This window comes from Carcharhinus amblyrhynchos, chromosome 30 (genome assembly GCF_965287045.1).
Source record: "Carcharhinus amblyrhynchos chromosome 30, sCarAmb.v2.hapA, whole genome shotgun sequence".
NCBI lineage: Eukaryota > Metazoa > Chordata > Chondrichthyes > Carcharhiniformes > Carcharhinidae > Carcharhinus > Carcharhinus amblyrhynchos.
The window spans coordinates 4,346,285-4,360,812 of record NC_137353.1 but is presented as its reverse complement, the minus strand read 5'-3'; the positions used below and the strand labels follow the sequence as shown (position 1 = coordinate 4,360,812).

Genomic DNA, 14,528 nt, shown 5'->3' with positions numbered 1-14,528 from the left:
TTTGCTTTCTCTTTCCCTAATGCTAATGGAATGCTGGAAATCCCCATCATGCGATTTCCTATAAATGATGAAGCACAGATATAAATTCCAGTAAATCCTCCAGAAATGGAAACACTAATTTCAAGTTTCAATTTTTCTAAATCACCAGTTTCCTTCTGTTGAAGCAGCAGTGTTATTTTGCTCTTTTTAAATTAATACATTTAAAGGATTGGCTGGCTCCTCAGCAGGGACTCTATTGCATTGGGAGGGGAGAAAGGTGACCTGGAAAGTCTGGAGTGAATATTCAAGATTGGATTTTTTCTCTAGTTGTTGGTATTTTCTCAAGTACCACGTTACCAATCTGTGAGCCTGTGCGTCATTTGGATATGTGGGCAGCTAGCTGGGTGATGTTGGTTTCACTCTGAAATTTTATTTATTTATGTCTTTCACAAAGTTGGACACTGAAATAGCTATTGACAAATTCTTAAAAAAGTACATCGTATGTTAAGATCAAATGCACCTACAGTATTTATAAATTCCTGTGATGACTGACCACACACACTTCTTTAAAGGTCAGAATTATTTTCCATCCCTCGGCCCATCTATTTCATTAGGTGTCAACAACACATCAGAAGTGTTGCAAAGGAGGGCTAGATTTATATAGTACCTCTCAAGACCATAGCTGTCTCAAGGTACTTAACAGCCCACAAGATACTTTTGACATAGTCACTATGGTAATGTAGGAATAAAACAGCAGCCAATTTTCAGCAGCAGGATCCCACAAATAGCAACATGATAATGACCAGGGAAACAGTTTTTGATGTTGATTGAGAGACAAATATTGGCCAGGATTTTTGGGAAACACCCCCTCTGCCCCAACTCTTCTTCAAAATATTCCACCTCAGAGGGCAGCCAAGGCATCGGTTTGATGTCTCATTCAAGGGACGATACATCTGACAGCGCAGCACTCCCTCAGTACTACATTGTGTCAGGCTAGATCTTTGTGCTCAAGTCCCACTACCTTACCTCTTTGTGCTACCTCAACAGGTGACCCTGGAGGTGAAAGTGCTACCATCAGGCTGACACTTTACACACACGGTATAATGAAATACACAGAGAAAGCAGTGGTATGTGAATGGGACAATTGTTTGATTCAATTCAAATCGTGCCTTCATGCTTTTGCGATCGGGAGGCTACTTTTGGGCATTCAGTTGTCTTCTGGATGACATCAACTGGCAAGTTCCTAATGAACAAGCACATAACCCACAACAGATGAGCTTATCAATAACATGCAGGTTTCAGAGAAGGAAAAAGCTGCTTCTACCTGGCCCTGTTACTCACGGTCAACATGAAGATGCAGGTTCCAGGGCAGCCTAAGGCAATTGGACAAGCAAGTGACTTGGACTTAAGGGTAAACCCAGTTCAAACTGAGTGATTCCACATTGCTCTCTCTGCAATTCACTGTGATACCAATGTGCTGAGAGATTTTAGATTTGATTTATTATTGTCACATATATTGGGATACAGTGAAAAGTTTTGTTTCTTGCTCTCTCTGCAATTCACTGTGATACCAATGTGCTGAGAGATTTTAGAATTGATTTATTATTGTCACATATATTGGGATACAGTGAAAAGTTTTGTTTCTTGCGTGCTATACAGACCAAAATATCTTTCATATAGTACATAGGGGAGAAGGTATAGAATATACTGTTAAAGTCATAGTTAGAGTATAGAGAAAGATCAGCTTAATATATGTTAGATCCATTCAAGAGTCTGATGGCAGATGGGAAGGTGTTCTTTAGTCAGTTGTGATCTCAGACCTTTGTATCCTTTTCCTGATGCAAAAAGGTGGAAGTGCGTATGTCTGGGTGCATGGGGTTCTTGATTATGCTGGCTGCTTTTCCAAGGCAGCAGTAAGTGTTGACAGAGTCAATGGATGGGAGGCTGGGCTACACTCACAACCCTGGAAAATGCCATGAGCTTGACCAATCTTCTATTCAACAAGACTTGAAAAAGCCATCAAGAAAGCCTTAAAATTGTGTTGACTATTCTGGGAAACCAAATATTAGCTGTAGTTAACCTACTATCCAGTTGGATGGAGTTGTAGGACACATGCAGCATAAAGAACTAATATTTCATCACTGATCCAACAGCAGAGATTCCTGGCTGCATCTTTCCTCAAAGACAGTGAACAGCGTTCAAACAACTTCACACAGAGCATAGATGATGCTTCCACCTGCTTCATAGGTGGAAGATGAAGGATAACCTGAAGTACAACTGTGGTCCTAAGTTCCCAACCATAGAACACATTCCATCAATCTGTCTGCTGAGATCTTTTGCAGGAGATACCCCATTTCTCCACCAGCAATGCAGAAGGCCATTGAATGAACAACAGACAACCCATTATAAACTGTCTACCTAATACAAAAGTAATAGTAATTCAAATCATGAAAATGTCTGAAATCCAGTATGAAAAATAAAAACATTTATGATGCTTGAAGAGTCACAAAATAAGCTTCACACTCCCTTTCCTCACCCCTTCCCCTTCCTCTTGTTCAAGACAAGTCTGAAACAAACACTATTAAAGGATGGACACATCAGATCACCATGGAAACTAATAGTTCGAAAATACTGAAGAGTACAGTTTTGACTTGTGAATCTTATTACATTCCAGTGAGGTTGAGGAAGCAATGCAGTCTGATTCTTTTTAAATCCTATCTCCAGCCTCATGAACTTTCCCGATTGTCATAGGATAATGACTGAGAGGAGATGTTTTTTGTTTCCTCATTGGAGCTGAGATTCTAATCAGTTTTCTGTAAATAACAGAAGAAAACACACAATAAAGGGAAATTTATTAACGTTGTCTGTATAGAAAGAATGCGAAAACAGGCAATAGAAACTTTAGCGCTCTCAGGCATGAATCTCAAGTTCCATTTTATGTACGTTGTGAAAACTGTTAGGCGGCAGGTGAAGGAGGCTGTTGGCAAAATGGAACAAGTAGGTGTTCAAATGACAGTGTTTCACAAATGACATTTTGCTTTCATCTTATCAGAGTAGGGAAAAAAACAGTCATTCAGAAAAGATTTTCCACCCCGTCTCTGAAGAAGTCATTCTTTCCTTTCTGTGAAACTGTTCCAGAGGCTTCAGGTAGCCTCCAGTATTTCTCCCAATCATTTATTATATTTTAGTAAGCCTCAACAGTGGAATATTGGCAGGCTATTAAAACACAATGGGGGAAGGACAGCTCCATCAGCCACTATACTTGTTGGAAGGTGTGAAGAACCTCTGGATGGGAGAGTAAGGCGGGGAGCTGGTGCTAAACTCTTGACTTGTAATGAACACTCTATTGTACAGTATCAGAAGAAATTGATTCGTTTTGTACTTTATGCAATGTCAACTTTGGTCATCCACTTCAGTTTTATAAACTTTATGGGTAAAGCACATTTAGAAAATAAAAATTGGCAGACTGTTCAACAATAGGATGCATTGCCATTTATATCCTCAACAGGTGGCCATACATGTTAACTTCCTGAATGAGTAGCCAAAGCGATCAAAAGGAATGCATTATATTTTTCATTCTCTAATGCAGGGGCAACATAGCCAATCATTCTCTGCCCCAATGCCTTTCTCAATTGAAATCGAGATCAAAGTTGAGCCGCTTTGAGTCAGTAGATATTGATTGATTGAGGCACTGAGGTACCAAAACAGCTTGAGATTTTCTTACATGTTCTTTAACTATAACAGGGTGGTCCAATTAAAATCTTAGCTCACTTAAGACATTAAAACTGCAGTCATATAGAGGGCAAGTCACGACTGGTAGACATAAACATCTTCACAACTGAAGCTGAACTGATAAATGCAAGGCAAAGCCCAAAGTAAACAAACAAGTTATTGGTTGGTTGGAAGTTTCATCACATGATGCACACTGCCATCAAACCTGTCAAGTTGAACAACCTCTTCTCCCATTTCCAATATTTACATAACAAATAATCAAAAATATCCAAATAAAATTTTTTAAACCACAAAAGATACCCACATATCCTGTGCTTATCCTGGATATTAGGCCTCAGATCTCATTCAAATAAAGATGATTCTGGGACAAAGCCACGCAGGTAAAGTGATGAAATTTAGGATTGCTACAACAATCACAGCAGTCCGTTGTGGTAAGTGATCAATTGTTTGCCAGGGGAAATCACAGGGTCGAGTTATATAATTAGTATTTAAGGTTAATAATGTTCTTTCCCTCTCAAGGGAGAAAGGATAGGTCCACTTCACACAAGGTTTCCTTGCTTTTTTCACTGCAGGTCTGTCAGAAGCAGATGGTGGTTTGCTCATTTACTCCTGTATCAAGGCTGGCAATAAGTGAAAAAATGGAAAAGAGACAGTCAGTCTGAAGAGGGGTGGAAATAGTGCGTGGAGATGTTGTGTGCGAAGTGATTCCATTGCCCATCAAAGTAACCAAAGAGACCGGGGTAGATTTTCATCTTTACAATCAAAATATAAAATAGAACCTAGGTGAAGTACAGAGAAGAAATTCAAGCAGAGAGCGTGCCAGACTCTTAAAGCCTTCTTGATTATAACAAATAGAAGGAAAGTTGGACAAGCTCTGTTGGTGTTTTTTTCACATGCAGAAATTATTTATGTTCAAGTTGTAAAAATAAATGCACAAAATAAGAAATTGGCATTTCTTCAGAAACTAAAAGCAGGATTTTCTAGCCCTTCCCACCAGTGGGATCTTCTAGCCTGACCATAGGTGGGTACCAGGACATGTTCCCCGATGGTGGGACAGGCAAGCCACGTGAAAGACTGTAGGTATGGGCAGGACCAGAAGATTTCCCCCCCACACCCCCCAGTGGCTAATGGTGAGCTGCCTCTGCCACAGGGAACTATGGGGGGCAGAAAATCCTGTCCAAAGTCCACCCAATGCTATCATGTTATTCAGAATTTAACTCCAGTGCAAAGAAGGGCTTGAACACTTCCAAGTGTATAAGCTTTTCTTTGCACTGGAGCTATATTCTGAATTCTGACTCAGAGACAGGAATGCTATTATAAGTTAAAGGCACACAATGGATTCAGTGGGAAGGCATTATGGTAAATGATGGAGTTGCCCAAGCTTAAAGCCAGTAATGCATCATTTGACCCTCATTCATCTGTCTGTCATTCAGCTTTTTTCACTTTTTGGTACTTGTTATACATTGGAATATCACTGTCGCTGGGTCAAATACTGGAGCTCCCTCCCTAACAGCACTGTGTATGTATCTACACCACAGAGACTGCAAGTTCATGAAGGAGGCTCACAAGAGCAATAAATGCTGGCCTAGCCAGCAATGTATAAATCAATATCGCTGATGTGAAACACAGCTGTTAAAACTGTTGGGAGATATGCTGGAATATACAAAGAACAAAGAACAACCCAGCACGGGAAACAGGCCCTTCGGCCCAACGAGCCCGCGCCGCCGCATCATAAGAAATAGGAGCAGGAGTAGGCCATCCAGCCCTTCGAGCCTGCCCCGCCATTCAATAAGATCATGGCTGATCTGTCGTGGCTCAGTTCCACATTCCTGCCCTCTCCCCATAACCCTTAATCCCCTCACTTATCAAAAACCCATCAACCCGCGTCTTAAAAATATTTAGCGAGGCAGCCTCCACCACTTCAACGGGCAGAGAATTCCAGAGATTCACCACCCTTTGAGTGAAGAAGTTCTTCCTCAACTCCGTTCTAAACCGCCCCCCTTTATCTTGAGGCTGTGCCCCCTAGTCCTACTGTCCTTTTCTACACCTATTCTACCCTGCATGTCTATGAATGGAACCCCTAACTTAGCCAGATTCAGGGGAGAATAGTGTCAATTTTGTAAACCAATCAGCCTAAGAACACATCTTTGGGGTGTGGGAGGAAACCGGAGCGCCCGGAGGAAACCCACGCAACCACAGGGAGAATGCGCAAACTCCCACAGACACAGGCCCAAATCCATTATCTGCACAACTAGCAGTGCTAGTCACCGAGCTGTTGCAGCGCCCGTCTACCGGTCCAGGATCAAGCACACACACCGACACGAAGTACTAGGCCACTCCCGGAACCTCCAAGAGCAGCCCACGCACGACCCACCGTGTGCATGCCCCTCGTTTGACAACAAGGTGGACCTCCACCTGCGGAATAAAAAGACAAAAACGTTAACTTACAAGTCTGCATTTCCAGTGTCTCCCGAGGCTCTGACCTTATTTAATAGGCCCTACTATAACCCTCCATCCTCGTTTCGCTCATGTGTCTGTCGAATTGAATCTTAAACAAGTCCAACGTTCCTGCCTCCACCACCCTACTCGGTAGCGCATTCCATACCCCCATGACCCTCTGCGTAAAGAACCTTCCTCTCACTTCCAAATTATACCTCTCCCCCCTCACCCTTAGATCATGACCTCTCGTATTTGTACCCAGTCTAGGGAGCAGTCTCTCACTATTGACTCTATCTATTCCCTTCAGTATCTTATATACCTCTATCATCAACGAAGGAGGTGAAGGAAAGTGTTAAATTAAAAGCGGAGGAATTTAGAGTAGCTAAGAGCAGTGGGCGAGAAGAGGATTGGGAAAGGTTTAAATGTCAACAAAGATTGACAAAGAAGTTGATAAAGGAGGGTAGGAGAAGCTATGAGGCTGGGCTAGCACTTAATATAAAAAAGGATAGCAAGAGTTTTTATAAATATATAAAAAGGAAGAGGCTGGCTAGGGTGAACGTTGGTCCTTTAGAGGATGAGAAAGGGGAGCTAGTGGTAGGGGATGGGGATATGGCGAAGGTCTTGAATAACTTTTTTGTTTCTGTCTTCACGGAGGAGGACGTGAATAAATTGCCGGGTGTTAGCGATGGAAAGGTGGTAGGTATGGAGGGTCTTAATGACATTACTGTTACTAGAGAGGTGGTGCTCGACAGACTGGAGGGGCTGATTGTGGACAAGTCCCCAGGACCGGATGGAATGCATCCGAGGGTTCTGAAAGAAATGGCGGAGGTGATAGTGGATGCCTTGGTGGTTATTTTCCAGACGTCGCTGGATTCTGGGGAAGTGCCGGAAGATTGGAAAACGGCTAATGTTACGCCGTTGTTTAAGAAGGGTGCCAGGCAAAAGGCGGGGAATTATAGGCCGGTTAGTTTAACGTCTGTGGTAGGTAAAATGTTAGAATCTGTCATTAAGCAGGAAATTGCGAGGCATCTTGAAGGGAATTGCTTGATAGGGCGGACGCAACACGGTTTCATTAAAGGGAAGTCGTGTCTGACAAATTTACTGGAGTTCTATGAGGATGTGTCTAGGGCGGTGGATAGAGGAGAGCCGGTGGATGTGGTCTTTCTGGATTTTCAGAAGGCCTTTGACAAGGTACCTCACAAGAGGTTATTGCAGAAGGTCAGGGGACATGGAGTTGGGGGTAGGGTGTTAGCGTGGATAGAGGATTGGTTGTCAAATAGGAGGCAGAGAGTGGGGGTCAATGGGTGCTATTCGGATTGGCGGATGGTGACTAGTGGGGTGCCCCAGGGGTCAGTGCTGGGGCCTCAGCTATTTACCATTTATATAGTTGATCTGGAGGAGGGAACCGAGTGCAGGGTGTCGAAATTTGCTGATGACACCAAGATTGGGGGAACGGCAAATTGTGCGGAGGGTGTGGAGAGTCTGCAGAAGGATCTAGATAGGCTGGGCGAATGGGCCAGGAAATGGCAAATGGAATTTAATGTTGGCAAGTGTGAGGTGGTCCACTTTGGTAGGAAGAATGGTAGGAAGGACTATTACTTACGGGGCGAAAAACTGCAGCAGGCGACGGTGCAGAGGGACCTCGGGGTCCTTGTGCATGAGTCGCAAAAACCCAGCTTGCAGGTGCAGCAGGTGGTCAGGAAGGCGAATGGGATGCTGGCCTTCATAGCGAGGGGGATTGAATATAAAAGTAGGGAGGTCTTGCTGCAGCTGTATAGGGCATTGGTGAGGCCGCAGCTGGAGTACTGTGTGCAGTTTTGGGCGCCGCACCTGCGCAAGGATATTTTGGCCCTGGAGGGAGTGCAGAGGAGGTTTACTAGGCTGATACCGGAGTTGAGGGGATTGAGCTATGAGGAGAGGCTGAATAAACTAGGCTTGTACTCGTTAGAGTTTAGAAGAATGAGGGGAGATCTCATTGAGACGTATAAGATGATGAATGGGATGGATAGGATAGAGGTGGAGAGACTCTTCCCGCTCAAAAAAGACAGTAGGACTAGGGGGCACAGCCTCAAGATAAAGGGGAGGCGGTTTAGAACGGAGTTGAGGAGGAACTCCTTCACTCAAAGGGTGGTGAATCTCTGGAATTCTCTGCCCGTTGAAGTGGTGGAGGCTGCCTCGCTAAATATTTTTAAGAAGCGGGTTGATGGGTTTTTGATAAGAGAAGGGATTGAGGGTTATGGGGAGAGGGCGGGAAAGTGGAACTGAGCCACGACAGATCAGCCATGATCTTATTGAATGGCGGGGCAGGCTCGAAGGGCTAGATGGCCTACTCCTGCTCCTATTTCTTATGTTCTTATGTTCTTATGTTCTTATGTCCCCCCTCAACCTCCGTCTTTCCAAAGAGAAAAGTCCCAGTTTCTCCAACCTTTCCTCGTAACCCAGTCCCTCCATGCCAGGCAACATCCTGGTAAACCTCCTCTGCACCCTCTCCAGAGTCTCCACGTCCTTCCGGTAGTAAGGTGACCAGAACTGGACGCAGTACTCCAAATGCGGTCTAACCAACGTTCTGTACAACTGAAGCATTAGACGGCAGCTCTTATACTCTATACCCCTTCCTATAAAGGCTAGCATTCCATAAGCCTTCCTAACAACCTTCTCCACTTGTGTTGCAATATAGCCAGGTACTTTCTGAAGATCCTGAGACAATTAATTATTTTCGTAAGAATTTTGATATAGTGTGGTGAATGTAATATGAGGATGTTTAATAAGATATAGCTTCAGCTTTGATTTTTGCAGCATTTCCTCATACCATTTAATTTCAAAATCCCATGCATGCTCAGTCGCTCAACGTTCTTTACACTGGACTCTGCAGCAGCACCCAACACAAACTCCAATTCACTGAGAAATTTGTGACCCTGCATTCCAACCCACACAAAATGCAACACTCCCATTCATCCTTAGCAGCCTCAACTTGCTTCTTATGTTGCAAAATCATCGTACTCCTCTTCAAATTGCTCTTTGCTGAAACCCCTAACTGCAACCTTTTCCTGTTATACATTGCAACACCCACTGTTCACAAGTAGACTTACATTATCAACGCAATGTGAAAATCCCAGAGTCGCCACACTCCAGCACCTGTTTGACGTCCTACCCACACCCATCCTACAATATGAATGCCCTGTAAAGTCCCAATTTATTTCAATTTTTTTCCACTATAAAAGCTCCTGCTGATTACCACATGCCATTACCCCCACCCTATCTTACCCATTGCTTGCCATGTTGAATACCGTTGAGGATAACAGTATGTACTCTGGTTAAGGACATCACTAGTCATGTCCGCCATCAAGAATTGCTTGGTTGTACACTGCGGACCAAACTGGCCAGGTCCTAAAGGACGTACGCTGCTAGATTGAGTCTGCAGCTGGAACCAAAAAGAGGGAAAACAGACTTGACCTCATCCTTAGCAACCTGCCTCCCACAGATGTATCCATCCATGACAGTACTGGGAAGAGTGTCCACTGCATAATTCTTGTGGAGACAAAGTTTCAATTTAACATTGAGGAACCCTCCATTGTGTTGTGTATGCTAAATGGAATAAAGTTTGAACAGATCTCACAACTCAGTATTGGACAGAGGCACTGTGGGTCAACAGCAGAAGCAGAATTGTACTCAACCACAATCTGTAATCTCATAGCCCTCATGGCAGAGTGGGGAATGGCATATCCCCCACTCTACCATTACCAACAAGCCAGGGGATCAATCCTGCCTCACTAGAGTGTGCAAACGAACATCCTAGTAGCATCAAGCTACTGAGCTGTCAACCTAAAGAAAATTAGTAAAGAAAAAGTATTGGTCCAATTTAACCCAAAGTTGAAAATTCAGTTACCATGTGATGCATTATCCAATGGGGTGGGTGCAGTTGTCTCACATATCATGTCAACAGGGGAAGAACAACCCAATAGTATTTGCACCTTGAACTTTAAGCACTGAACAGAATTATGCTCAATGTGAAAACAAAGCCCTTAATCATAATTTTTGGAATCAAAAGATTTCACCAATACCTATTTGGGAGACTTTGTTGGCTGACCACAGACCGATGACAACAATTTTTGGCCCTTACAAGGAATTCTATCATTAGCTGCAAGTTGTCTAGGAATGTAGGAACATAGGAATGGAGGAGCAGATGTAGGCAAATCCAGCTCTTCGAGCCTGCTCCACCATTTAATCAGATCATAGTTGACCTCTCCATGGTCTAGGGAAATCCACCTTCCAACCTGTTCCTCATATCTATTTTCTTTTTTTATTAGAAATGTATCTACCTCCCACTTGAAACCATTAACAATTCACACTCCACTACACTATGGGGCTGTGAGTTCCACAAATTCACCACCCTCTGTGAGTAGTTCATTCTCATCTCAATTTTAAATCTACCTATACCTGTGACTGCTTATTCTAGATTGCCACATAAGAAAAAGCATTTGATCTACATTTACTTTATTAATCCCTTTTAAAATTTGATATATCTCAATCCCCTCTCATCATTCTAAACTCCAGTGAGCACAAGTCCAAACTGTGCAATCTCTCCTCATAATCCCTCCCCTTCATCCCCAGAATCAATCTGGTGAACCTTCTCTGAACTGCCGCCAATGCCACCAAATCCTTCCTCAAATAAAGAAACCAAAACTGGACACAATACTCTATTCTCCAGTCTTTTTGCAATAAATTCCAACATTCCTTTTTTATGATGTGCTGCACCTGCATACCAACTCTCTGCAATTCATGAACGTAGACAACCAGATTCCTCTGTCCAGATGCATTTTGAATCTGCTTTTCCATTTAGGTAATAATTTGCTTATTTTTTCTGCCAAAATGGATAACCTCACATTAAACTCCATCTGCCAAATTTTGGCCCATTTTCCTAGCCCATCTATATCTACCTATAGAATCTTTATATTGTCTTAACTGTCTGCTTTCCCACCTATTTTAATATCATCCACAAATGATACTATGTTTCACTCTGCCCCTGCTTACAGATCATTTATATAGATTACAAACAGTTCAGGTCCCAGGACTGACTGCTGTGGCAGCCCACTAGTTACATTTTGCCAACCAGAAAAGGATCCATTAATCTTAACCCTCTGCTTACTGTCAGTCAGCCAATCTTCAATCCAATCTAGTACTCTACCCCCAGTGCCCTGCAGCCTCACCTTCTGGATCAGTCTTTTATGTAGCATTTTGTGAAATGCTTTCTGGAAGCCTAGATATACCACACACCTTGGTTCCCCACTATCTACCTTGCTGGTTACATCCTCAAAGAACTGAAGCAAGTTTGTGAAGTATGACTTTCCCTTCATAAAGCCATGCTACCAGACTATAAAGAATATCTTTAATACTAGCAGCGCATAATTATTATATCAAGTAAAGGAGGTCAGAGAACATACCAATGCCAGCTGGTGGATTATCAAGATTGCCAATTCAGAACAAAACCAATTCACAAAATACCTAGATCAACATATTATACTTTTCACAGGCATAGAATGTACCAATAATATTGTCCCACGTGAGGAATGATCTGGTGATGGGGAGGTGATGAACATGGTGTTAAGAGAAACATCACTGGACAAACAAAGGAGGAATCTTGAATTCAGACCTTATATTGTGAGGAAACTTGAATTAACTGTCCAAAATGGAGCACTGCTTTGGGGGATCACAGAGATTATTCCTCCATGTTTGTGAAGTCAAATCCTGGATCAACTGCATGAGAGTCATCCAGGGATAGTAAGAATGGAAGAGTTTGCAAGAAGTTACGTCAGGTGGCTGGGACTTGACACACAAATAGAAGAAAGTGTGGAGCAATGCCAGTCCTGTCCTCAAATACACAATACTCCATCTCTACAATCATTTCATCCATCGGAATGGCTGAAACAACCATAGCAGAGACTATACATCAGGTGGGATCTTACTGGCTCGTTACACCGATCAACCAACATGATGAGCCGGTAAATAGGAGAAGAGGCAAAAAATCGGGTTCACGCCAGATTCCTCAACTTTCTGGTCTGTCCTGCCAGCAAAATCATCCTCGCGCCTGGTAGGTGGCACCAGGCAATACCAAGGAGATGAGGCCTAAGGGGACAAGGCCTAATGGAGTTAGAAGCCTAAGGAAACGGGCCTATTGGGGGCAGAGCCTGAGGAACAAGGCACAATGACAGAACTCCCAGTATACTGGCAATGGTGCCACTGGAGCCCAGCAGCCAGTCTCCCATGCGGGCTGAGACTCTGTGCCCCACCTCTTCCCTATTGACGAGAGTCACATTTCAGCTTCTGGATTCCCCCACATGAGGAAACATGCTTTCCACATCCACCCTCTCAAAACCCTTCAAGATCTGGTATCTTTCAATCAAATCTCACAGTTCTAAATACCAGCAGATACAAACATAGCCTGTCCAAACTTTCAGCCTGGGACAATCCATTTGAGAAGTGGACATAGTAACCTGCAAGTTCTCTTATGACTGTGCAAAGACAGGTTAAATAAAAATGTTGTAAAAAATGTACTGTTCTGCTTCTAATGCACTCTCAGATACAGTGCAGTTCAGAGAATCATACATATTCCCAGCATTACTTCTTCATCACTTCTCCTTCCAACCCACTCTTACTTCCCTGTGTGCCCTTCCCCATTTTGCCACTACCCTTTTTCTCCAAAATTGCACTTATAGAAAACAACCCAAAATAGTTAAGAAACAAAAAACAGTTGAAGGAATGGACGCCATTATGGGAGTTTGGATAATTGACCAAAGAACAAAGAAAATTACAGCACAGGAATAGACCCTTCAGCCCTCCAAGCGTGCACCAACCATACTGCCTGACTGAACTAAAACTTCCTATCCTTCCAGGGACCATACCTCTTTATTCCCATCCTATTCATGTATTTGTCAAGATGCCCCTTAAAACTCACTATCGTATCCATTTCCACTACCTCCCCCGGCAGTGAGTTCCAGGCACCCATCACCCTCTGTAAAAAACTTGCCTCGCACATCTCCTTTAAACCTTGCCCCTCACACCCTACACATATGTCCCCTAGTAATTGACTCTTCCACTCTGGGAAAAAGCTTCTGACTATCCACTCTGTCCATGCCCCTCATAATCTTGTAGACTTCTATCAGGTCACTCCTCAACCGCCATAGTTCCAGTGGGAACAAACCAAGTTTTTCCAACCTCTCCTGATAGCTAATGCCCTCCACACTAGGCAACTTCCTGGTAAATCTTTTCTGTACCCTCTCCAAAACCTCCACATCCTTCTGATAGTGTGGCAACTAGAATTGAATACTATATTCCAAGTGCAGCCTAACTAGGGTACTATAAAGCTGCAACATGACTTACCAATTTTTAAACTCAATACCCTGGCTGATGAAGACAAGTATGTGGTATGCCTTCTTGACTATCTTCTCCACCTGCATTGCCACTTTCAGTGATCTATGTACCTGTACATCCAGATCCCTCTGCCTATCAATACTCTTAAGGGTTCTGCCAAGGCCAGGGTTTTCCCCAATATGGGCAAAGGATGATGTGAAAGGGAAAAAAATGGTGTTCAAGTACCAACTGCAATGGCGGCTTTTCCTACTATACAGTGTGGCACTTAAGAAAAACAAATTTTAACCATGGGCTCCATACTGTATTGTTGGAGGGCAGCATCTTATTCACCCACCCCACGATCACCTTTGTACTGCTGTCATTGGGACAGCACATTTCAAGGCTGCCTGAGCACACAGTAGCCCCACTTTATATGTAGCCAGAAAGTGATGGGTGCCAGAAAATCTGCCCCAAAGTTCTCCAATGCCTCACTTAAGAGATTGCAAGGATATAAACCCAGCACAGGAAGCGGTGGCAGCAATGGTCAGCACTAATGCCCTGCAGAATAGGACAGTTATCCAGGAACAGAGGTACAGAAAAGTGATTGAGAATCTGGTAAAATGGTGGAACAACAATAATCTCTCCCTTGATGTCAGTAAAATTAAGGAGTTAGTCATTGACTTCAGGAAGCATAGTGGAGGACATGGCCCTGTCCACATCAATGGGAATTACAGTAAGAAATCTCATAACACCAGGTTAAAGTTCAACAGATTTATTTGCTATCACGAGCTTTTGGAGCACTGCTCCTTCATCGGGTGAGTGGAGAGTTGGATTCACAAACAGGGCTAGATAATGGTTGGCATGCAAGTCTTTACAGATAATCAAGCCTTTGCAGGTACAGTAAATGCAAGTGGAGAGAGGGATAAGCACAGATTAAAGAGGTGTGCATTGTCTCAAGCCAGGACAGTTAGTAAAATTTTAGAACATGAACCCACAATCCCAATTGAGGCCGCCCTGATGCGTGTGGAACT

The 14,528-nt window shown here is 43.3% G+C and overlaps 1 protein-coding gene across 1 annotated transcript in view; it reads left to right on the top strand.

The window, feature by feature from the left end:
* Window positions 1–14,528, top strand: part of LOC145360258 (tumor necrosis factor receptor superfamily member 5-like) — an 88,268-nt gene that overhangs the window by 6,837 nt on the left and 66,903 nt on the right. The window contains exon 2 of the mRNA XM_080215344.1: window positions 1,027–1,106. The gene's annotated coding sequence lies outside the window, so the exon portion shown is untranslated. The remainder of the gene's footprint in view (window positions 1–1,026; window positions 1,107–14,528) is intronic.